The following is a 9,470-nucleotide window of genomic DNA, read 5'->3' as shown; positions in this document are numbered from 1 at the left end:
ATTTCTTTCACCAAATCTGAAGAGATTCTGGCTAAAATAATCACCTTGTTTTATATTTTTCCATTTCCTTGGAGGTATATGTACTTGCATTGGGTTTGCTAGTTTTTAAAAATGATAGGGAGTGGCTGCATGTTCTTGAGGGCTTTTTTTTTTTTAATAGAATTGATGTTATGTAACGTAGAATACTTCCTAATTAACAAGTTCTAAGGTTTTCATACCTCTGGGGTTTCTCTCAATCTCCACTGCTAGTTTAAGGACCCAAGAAGACTAAATTTTGAGCTGGAAGTTTTTATAATAAGAACCATAAAAACAAATCAGAGACTTTTTTCTCTGCCTTTTAGATGTTCATAATGTGTACCAGTATGTGCAAATAATTACATTCTCAGATTATAAAATAAAGTTGTAGAATTATTGAATAAATTAATCACAATTGCTCAGATTTGGTTATTTCTATGATAATAAAAATTGCAGAACCTGACATAATCACCTCGCTTAAATAATTTTAAAGGAGTAAAAACAAAGTTACAAAGCTGTCTTTCTTAATTAAGTAGTGAAAATTATTTTGTAATATCTTTATGGATTGTTAATAAAGAACCCAATAACTAAGTATACAGTTTAACATTTTTTTTCTCCTAAGTGGTGGAAATTACAGAACATGATTTTTATACATAATTTTCTATTAAATGAGTATATCATCGTTTACTACCAATTCATAAGAAATCACTAGATTACATTTAGTTATTTTGCTTATTAAGTTCCAAAGCTTTGGTTGTGAAACAGCTAAGAATGGTGATAGAAATCATGAACCTCCCTTTTAAGAAGCCAGAGATAGCCATCTACAGAGTAGGATCAAGGTGAAAAATCATTTGGGGAAATGTAAGATTCATGGGATCTTAATCCTTTTACTTCCTCTTCAAGCAACAGTGATCTGGCTTCTCTGTCAACTGAGAGTGACTGAACCATGAAGCCCCCACCGTTGCCAAAGCCAAATGTACTTGTTTTACTTAGCGTTTACTCCCTTCTTGAAATTCTCTCTCCACCTTTGGCTCTTCTAGGATTTACCTTCGGTTTATAGTTTCTTTATTCCTCCTGGGCTCTTCTTCCTCTGTCTGAAAGTTAAATGTTACTGCTCTCCTGAGTTATTTCCTCAGCCCACTTCTGTTCTTGAATTTTCTCTTGCTGAGCATTCACATCCATCCTCACAGCTCCAATCTCAAGTTCTAAATGGATCCTGTACACTTGTTGCTGCCAAACAATGCCTTCCAGTCCACAACTTCTTGACCTATCCTTACATACCCCACGTTCTGCTTTACATTACCACTGTATGTTCCCCAGTAACTTCAACTTGTCCAGAATTTAATATATCCTTCTGCACCTTGTGTTGCCTTTTCTTATTTTTGATGCCAACAAGCAACCCACTATCCAGGCAAGAAAACCAGGAGATGACTCTTCCTTATTTACTGATCTCCAAATAATGACCAAGACCTGCTGATTTTACCTTTTACATGTTCATACATGTGTTACATTCTCCCAATCCTATTTCACTTCCTTACAGTCATTTTTTTGTTTGTTTTGTTTTGCTTTCCTGGATCATTCTAATGCCAAATGTCCTCTTCTCAAAGCAGACAAAGTGCTTTATATTAAACCCAAACCCAAACATATTATGCCTCTGCTTCAAATTATCAAAAGCTTCCCATTACATAAAGGATAAAGTTATAGCTTTTTGGCAGACCATCCAAAGACTCGCTAATCTTACCTCTTCCTAGATCTCCAGCTTCATTCTTCCCCACTTCCCCTTCCACTCAACCCCTGTCTGTCTCCCTTGCTCAAATCTTATAAGTACTCATATATCAAGTGTTGGAGACTTTTAAAAATGGATTACGTGAGGCATCGACCATGTTGGCATCTTCACAGTATATTTTTTATCACGTGTAAAACACAACTTAGATTCTTGCTCATTTTGCAACCTTAGGCAAGTTATTTCACATCTCTGTGTCTTGGAGTCCTTGTCTATAAAACGAGTATAAAAATGTAATCTATCACAGTTTGTATAATGTGTTAATACATGGAAACTGCTTAAAGCAGCTCCTGACCCATCATTATTATTATCAGTATTATTAAGAGTTGATGTACATGGTAAATGTTTCTGTATAAGTATGCAAGTTTACCTGTAAGGAATAAATAAGTCTTATCTTGTAATAAGAATTGACCCTAATAGAAATATAATAGACTTGTTCAAATCCCAAATATAAATATTTTGTTTGTCAGGGTGCCTCCTAAAGAATGAGAATATATAATATAATATAATAGTAAAGATAAACATATTATATGTCCCTAGTACCTTTTAAGGCACAAGGAAATTCTCCCCTTTAAAATATGTATTTTGTTGTCCATCTTAAATCATGTTGTTTTTGTTGATAATGTAATTATAATAGCACTGAGATAACATTTTTCTACACAATATCAAGTGTTCTTGGCCTTTATACTACATTTCTGGTTCATAAAATGAAACCTGTATGTCTTTCTCTTTCCTAATTATTTTTCCCTTATTGAGAAAAAAAGAAAAAAAAAAAACTTTCTCTGTTCCAGAAACACAAATCACCAAATCTCTACTTGTAGTTTTATTGTTGTAGGTGTTATATAATGAGTACATTTTTCTCAAAGAAAAAACAAAAATAAAATCTTAATCATACAATAAAAAGTATAGCTGCTGTGCTTTAATCAAAGCATTACTACCAGTGTCAGTGTGTGATTAACAGTTAAAATAGAAAAGTTGTCTTTCTTTTTTCTACATGACTATTTCAACTGATAGATGCAAAGTGCCTACATTTAGTCCCTTTGTGACCTCACTCGAGCCTGTCTCTCTTAGGCTGACCCCCTTCCTCAAGATCTTTTCCTTTCCATATTCAGGAAAGCATACCTGATAAAGCTTATTCTCTCCATGACTTCTGCTTTATGTTTAGATAATGACAATGTAAAAATAACTTCTGAGACAGTATCTTAAACCTCAGAAGCAATGTATAGATTTTAGAGTAGGGGTCTCTGTCTGTATACACAATAACAACAGGCATAATGGTAAGTATTTCAATGCATTGGGAGGGTCCGATTTTGGAAAGGTGAGCTATCTGGAATCTCAAATTTGAACATATGTGGAGGTGACAATTCAACTCCCTGTCCCCAAAATATGACATTAGCTTTGTTAATACAAAATAGTGTGTTATCCTTTATAATAACAGGAAAAAAAAGAAAATTCTTTCACATCCTACTGAAAAATCATAAATACTACAATTAATTTACATGAGTAGCCTCCACTTTTATAAAGAACTATGTCTAGAAACTATAGGATAGATGGACACAAAGCAGAATGTACACTGCTGTTCAAACATGCTTCCATCACAGATAAGGTGGTAAGCGCAGGGAGAAATGAAATCATTTTGAAAGTATGACAATAAAGAAGTAAAATATTAGTCAATAATAAATAAAAATGTCTTAAAAACGACTACTGTTTCATGATTAATTAGCCTTGTAAAAAATGTTTTGGGGGACACCCACACATTTTTGTAATGAAAACCTACTTATATTTCCTCAGAAGCATCATAATGGAGCATGCAGGTGTTTATAGAAAATAAAGTCACCTTCCTAGAGAATGGCATTAGCTGGTATTTTCCAAACTCTGCAAGGAATCATGGCAAATCTCAATACGTAGGGATCTATCACGTAGAATTTTTATTTAAACTCTCAATGCCCCATTTAATTTTGAGACATCTAAGAACAAAGTAATTATTTGTATGACCTAAATCACAACTATTCATTATTTTATTTTTAAAGAATACATTAGGAAATATAATTTCATCATAATCTACTTTTTAAGAGTTAAGTGGTATCTGTAAAATGTTCATAAAAGAGCGCCAATCATTAGATTGATATTAAAATTTAAAATTTTGAAGGTATGTTCCATCCATTTTAAAAAACAATGAAAGGAATTAATAATGGAACTTTAATTCTCTATACTAATACATTTTATCTCATTTTAAATCATTTTATAATCCAACAACATGGCCCAGAAGATGTGTTTTGACTGGGGATAATCTTTTTTAATCCAAGTATTCTAAATATCCCAAATAGCCACATATTAACTTATGAGTACACATATATAAAGTATTGGACACTTTAATTTTTAGATAATTAGAAAAGTACTCAGTCCTTAAGCATTTAAAGAATCTGGGTTAACTAGAGGTAATACAGAAAATGAATATATGAGAGTCTCAGGAACTGGCCTCCTTTGGAAACTCTGGCTAGGGCATGACCCAACAAATTTTTGACTTGAAAGACCCATGAATTTACATTGATTAATTTAATCGCCTGATCAGTGCTGACTCCAACAACCCTACAGTCTCTCAGGTTGATTACTCTGCCCTCCCCACACCTCCATTAATTGTCAAAAACCAGAGTAAACCTTTTAAACACAGTGCAAATCACAAAGCTGATAATTAAGGTCATGAACTTATTGCAACAATATTGCTAACCTTTTGTGTTATGAGGGGGATTATTCATAGGAATCTGTATAAACTGGACAAACAGTTAACCAAGTTTACTATTTGGAAGAGCTGAAAAGGCCGAGTGAAAAAGTTAAACAAAAACAACCTGAACTTTTCGCCAATTCATGGCTCTTGCATCACGACAGTGCACCAGCTCACATGGCACTGTCTGTGAGGGAGTTTTTAGCCAGTAAACAAAGAAGTGTATTGGAATACCCTTCCTATTCATCTAATCTGGCCCCCAGTGACTTCTTTCTTTACCCAAAGATAAAGGAAATATTGAAAGGAAGACATTTTGATAACATTCAGGACATCAAGGATACTATGATAACAGCTCTGATAGCCATTCCAGAAAAAGAGCTTCAAAATTGCTATGAAGGGTCAACTAGGTGCTGTTGTCAGTGCATAGTTTCCCAAGGGGAGTACTTCAAAGATGGACATGGTGATATTCAGCAATGAAGTATGTAGCACTTTTTTTAGGATGAGTTCATGAACTTAATTGTCCAACCGCCTATGTCTCTTCTCTACTTAAAACTCAGTAGTTTCTAGTCTCATTAGAATAGAAGCCCCCCCACTTTCTCTGTCTTGTTATCTTTTAGGTTTCAATTTTCATTATTTGCTTTTGCTCACTCCACGACAGCCCACAGATCTCCTTGCTGTTTCTGGATCATTCTTTCAATGCTCCCAGGTGCCTCAGGGTCATTGGACTTATTCCTTTGGCCTGCAATACTATTTCCCTTGGAAAATAGGATAGACTGAGGATAGAGAAGAGCCTGTTTCCTCATCCTTTCAGGTCTTTAATTACTACCTTCTCAGGAGATCATTACTGCTCAGATTTTATTTAAATTTAATTTATTTAATTTAATATTTCTACATCTTTATAATCAATTCTCCTTCCTTGATTTTTTTCCCTCTGTTGCATTTATTATTCACCACAATACAATTTATTTACACATTCATTTTATTTATTATCTTTATCCCCTTAGAGAATGTAAACTCCATTAGGTCATTTGTCTGTTTTATTCACTATTGAGTTCTTTAGCAACTAGAACAGTGCTTGAATATAGTTTTTGCTTAACATATGCTTGTTGGACTCTTTCACAGTGATTATACTTTTTTTTTTTTAATTAAAGTGTATTGGGGTGACAATTGTTAGTAAAGTTACATAGGTTTTAGGTGTACTATTCTGCCGTAAGAAAAGGTGAAATAATGCCATCTGTGACAACATGGATAGATCTTGAGACAATATGCTAAGCATAAAATTTCTTAAAATTTTAATTATTTATTCAGGAAAAAAAGTGCAATTGGTCTTTTACCATCATAATTTTTAAGAGTGTGGGCTCTGAATCAAAGAACTTGTGTTCACTTTTTGGCTCCACCAACTACCTAGTGTGTGACCATAGCAATAATAAAAATGTATGTCTATTTCACAGAGTAGTTTTAATATATAAATGGAGATTGAACATGCAAAAGTAGCAGAGTCTTTGGCCAGAGTAGACTCTGGTCATTGTTAGCTATGTTTTTATTAAATTTGGTTAGGTGGGCAGGAAAGTAATGTTGCACATCCTGTATCTCATTAAGTCTTCTTGCCAGTGTGTTAGACCTGAAGTGTTGTTGCTTCCGAAAATATCTGTATTCCTCCAGACTTCCAGACTAAAGGAAGATATAGGCAGGTTGATGTTTTCTCTGGGGTTGTGTCATCACAACTATTGCTGGACATATCTTCATTTATTCTGCAATTACTCATATTCACAAGTACTTACTGGAAATGTAAATAAAGAATCCTATAAATTCTGACGAAAAGCATGGGGAACCATAAGAATAATAAAAAAAGCTAAAAATACTCTCTGATACAGGGCAGTACAGATACAATGATAGGTCCCAGAGGAGATCCCAGGCCCTAGGGATCCCCGAAAGTCCCCAGGGTTTCCGTTTCCCTTCTGGGTGTGGGCCTGTGACTCAGGATGAATCACCACCACTTAACCCCAGCTGTTTCCATTTCCACAGCTGTGAGAATCTTCCTGCTCTCCAAATTGCCAAAGGTGGTCATTTACAGCGCTTTTTAAATTTGTTGAAGTGACTTCTACCTTAGAAAAGCCAAAAATAAATTCTGCCCTGTTTTTAGACTTATGAATCAACCTAGGAGCCAAATCCTAAATTATAGAAAAGGAAAAAAGTTACTCCAACTCTACATTTAGAAACCATTCTTGCAATGGGACTCTTTTGATTTAACAGCACATTCTAACATTGAGGAAAAAGAGGGAAAAACACTAAACACAATAAAAATGGTAACTTTTCAAATAACTATTGCAAGTCACAATGTAGGACTTTAAAAAAGGAATTACAGTTCTAACTCTAACAGATAGTTCTATAGAATTGTTAGTAAATATATTTAAATAGAAATCAATTTATTTAGGAAGGATCTATTTTATTACCATTTGCAGAGTAAAAGTGCTAAAAGTGCTAGAGATAAGTTAGCTCAGACTCTGGCTTATTTCCCAGAAAATGTGATATCTATAAAAGAAAGCATCATAATCGGTTTCTTATGCTACCCATTCAGGTGTCTCATGGTTGGTAGAAATTTAAACCAGATCTGTAAAGAAATCCACTTAAAATGTAAAGAAATAAGGCCAAATTCCAACAGTTAGGTGAGTGATTTCTCCTATGTATAATGATTTTAGATGCATGAAATTTATAATTTTCATGGAATTGGCGAGAATAAACTGTAAAATAATACTGCTGGATTTACAGAATTAGAATATATTCAGTAAGGGAAAAAGGGCTCAGTTTCACTCCCATAGATAACGTACTTAGATAAATCTTGTCTGATTTCAAGGTGAAACCAGATTAAGAAACTAATCACTGTGCTAGGCAAAGACACTGTGCTTGGGAGATGTTGAATGAAACAATTTAAAAAATTAGCTGTTTGCCAAGCTCAGGATGAGATAGGCACAGAAGATGGAGAAACTAACAAATTTTCCTGAAATTAATTGCACAGGTGGGTAGGCTCATATTAATAATATATTAAATAATATATAATGATACCAGGATACCTTTTTTTTTTTTTTTTTTTTTTTTTTTAGCTGAGCCATCCTGCTACCTGTTGGCAGCTCAGCGGCTGCTCAGCTCGGGCTGGACTCGAACTGCTGTTGCTCAGAGCTCAAACTCTTGAGCGAGCTCTTAACCAACTGAGCCACTCTGCCGGCCCTTAGGATACCTTTTTAAAAATTTTTTTAGACATGCACAGCCTATTTCTTTTTCTTTTTCTCCCTTGGGCAATCCAACGGGAGAAAATGGCAACATACGAGAAAGCTTCCAGCCTGAGGAGAAGGGCATGGTGGTGCTGAGTTACCAGGTGGGAGGTCATTCCTGGTGGTCCACACAGCTGGCACCCGGGGACCCGACATTGGATCTGGCTTACAAACCATTCTGTCTGGGTTCTGCGGCTGCATCTGCTGAGCGAACTGCTGCCCCTCCTGGATGAGACTGGGCAGGTCCTTCTGCAAGGGGGTAGTGCCGGGAGTCCCCAAGGGGGTGGGTGGCCCGAAATCATCCCGACTGGGGCTGTTGAACTAGAGGATCGTTCATGAGGTTTGATAACATGCTCACAAAGCTCGGGTTGTTCAGCGTGCAGGTGACATCAAAAGTGCCGACACCTCCCGTGGGACTCGGTGCCCCTCTCAGCTTCAGGGCGGCTATCTTGAGAAATGACTTGTATGTCTCACCGGGGTCCAGCTCTACGGCCTTCATGGAGCCGGCCACCCCACGGTGTGCTTGTTGAAAACGGGAAAGCGCTAGGCCCACCTGCTGTAAGCTTTGTGCTGGGGGACGGGTCTATGCAGACGCCGCTTGCACCTGGTCACCTGCCTGGCCGTAGTTCCCAGGAGGCCACTGCTGCCTGGCGGGAATGGAGGGTGTGGGCTCAGAGAAGCTCCACGGCTTTGGCTGAGAAGTACACGGTGGCTTCAACATATTCTGTTTTCATTTGCTCCTTTCCGTCGGTTTCGAGGCCTCTGCCTCGTCTCAGTCCTCTTCGGAAGGCGGGCTTCGCTGGGGATTCTCAGGTCCTATCATATCTTCTTGCCCACAGCAGCTGCTTCCAACATTTCCAGAAGAGTCTGGGGAGTGTGAGGTCACTGTCTCCACTGTCACCTCAAAGTGACCTACAAGACTCGATTTGAGACCATGCAGTGTCCGAGTATGTACATTCTTGTGCTTTTGAAGTGCAGTTTGAAAAGAATACATCTTAAGTAGCTGAGATAAACTCATTGCTGAAGAGAATGAAGGTAACGGATCCTGACAACATGTTTTATTACTACTGCTACTACTATTATTCTTCTCATTCTTTGCTCTATTGCATAAGTTCTTAGTGAGTTTTGTACCAGCAGGGGACATTTGGAATTTGTGGGCATTTTGGTTTTCACAATGACTGAGGGACACTGCCAGCAAGCAGGTAGTGGCTGACAGCCAGGGATGCTACTCACACTGCAATACAAGTACAGCTTGACACAAGAAAACGTTTCTCGCATAACTTTGAAATATCTTGTTCAACATTCCTATAATTGATTTATATTACCTGAGTGTAGAGTCTCATTCTATTTTACATATAAACAACAAAAGGGCATTTTTGGCGTGTTTTAAAATATACAGGATTATTCAGGAATACAAAAACGGTGTAAATGGAAGTGTAAATCTTTGTGTTTATTTGTTTTTATTACCAGGGGATAACACTCTGGGAATTCCAGCAGTCCTCTAGTTTTAAGATATAGACTGGACTTAGGCTTAGTGGTCTTTTCCTGATTTTGTTCCTAGAGCATCCCCCCCTATACAAGAGGCAAGGAATTTTTACCCAAGTAAAATAACGTTTCTCCCTAAAATTTAGAGAAGAGCTCCTGTATACTGGCCACCCCAGGCATCTTTTCTCTGGTTTTG

General features: G+C 36.7%; 1 pseudogene; it reads right to left on the bottom strand.

Moving 5' to 3' along the window:
- Window positions 1–7,843: 7,843 nt before the first annotated feature.
- Window positions 7,844–9,132, bottom strand: LOC109377383 (small glutamine-rich tetratricopeptide repeat-containing protein alpha pseudogene; annotated as a pseudogene).
- Window positions 9,133–9,470: the final 338 nt, after the last annotated feature.

This window comes from Hipposideros armiger, unplaced genomic scaffold (genome assembly GCF_001890085.2).
Source record: "Hipposideros armiger isolate ML-2016 unplaced genomic scaffold, ASM189008v1 scaffold_1381, whole genome shotgun sequence".
NCBI classification, from domain to species: domain Eukaryota; kingdom Metazoa; phylum Chordata; class Mammalia; order Chiroptera; family Hipposideridae; genus Hipposideros; species Hipposideros armiger.
Note: the sequence above shows the minus strand (reverse complement) of the source record. Positions and strands in the feature narration are given on the sequence as shown.